Source organism: Sphaeroforma arctica (assembly GCF_001186125.1).
Source record: "Sphaeroforma arctica JP610 unplaced genomic scaffold supercont1.212, whole genome shotgun sequence".
Taxonomy (NCBI): domain Eukaryota; class Ichthyosporea; order Ichthyophonida; genus Sphaeroforma; species Sphaeroforma arctica.
In genome coordinates this window covers 108,889-109,903 of record NW_014040346.1, presented here as the reverse complement: position 1 = coordinate 109,903, position 1,015 = coordinate 108,889, and positions in this window count along the sequence as shown.

The window sequence follows — 1,015 nt, the reverse complement described above, 5'->3', positions numbered from 1 at the left end:
GTCGACTGATCTGTCCCTTGTACTTCTGGTTGTCCCTGTGGTCTTGTCCACGTTGGTCCTGAAGTAACTGATCAATGCGCTTTTGCTTTATCGAAATCATATTCACAGAAGTATGCTACATCATCAGCATGATGCGCATCGTGGGCGATTTCCATTTTAATGGTATAATCGTCGACTGATTTGGTAAGTTCGGTCACCTCGTCAGAGTGAAAATCCTCTGCGGGTTGATGTAGTGCTGTGCGATCGAAGCGATTAAATTCGACTTCGTTAACACGTCTACGGGGGTGTTTATTACCCCTTGTAAAGTCCATGGTAGAGGCCTTTCGGTGCTCTGTTCCACGGATATTGGTTGGTATTATAATTTTGGGTGATTCATGCGTCTGGATTTCATACCCAGTCTTAACTGGTTTCCGACGATTGTCATCCCAATTGGGTAAAAGTGGCGGAGTATTTCTACCTGCCTCTGGGTCTATAATACCTTCGAGGACGGGTGACTCACGGTCGGGTGTCAGAACAGGCGAGTAATTAGCTTGAACTTCTGGCGGTAGTGCCTCGTAAGGTATAGAGACGCTGAGTACATCTGGATCATATGCCTCAGGCGTAGCGCTTGAGTCTTTACGTTCTTCGGGCGTAATTGCCTGTCGACGTTCTGTCCACTTCTGTAGGGCTTCAGTAATGCCCGGGGAAACATGTTCGCGTAAGTGCTGTGTATGTTTTTCTGATCTATATAATTAATCTACATGTTCAACAGTCAAGTCTTTCAAAATGGTAGCTAACTGATTCTTAAGATCAGCGTTTGCAGTAATTAACTTACTTATGCGCGTTGGCTTAGTAGTCTCGGACGTAGATTCGGGGTTGCCACTTGAGCTTGCCTCCTCTTCTGGTTCCATAATAGGTTCCTTCTGAGATTTGTCCTTGTCCCCTATAATTGGGGACGCCCTTATAATTGGGGACTTTCCTTTCTGAGTTTCGTCAGAAGAATGGGTTGGGGCGTCTTGAGACGTGTCTCTTTCTC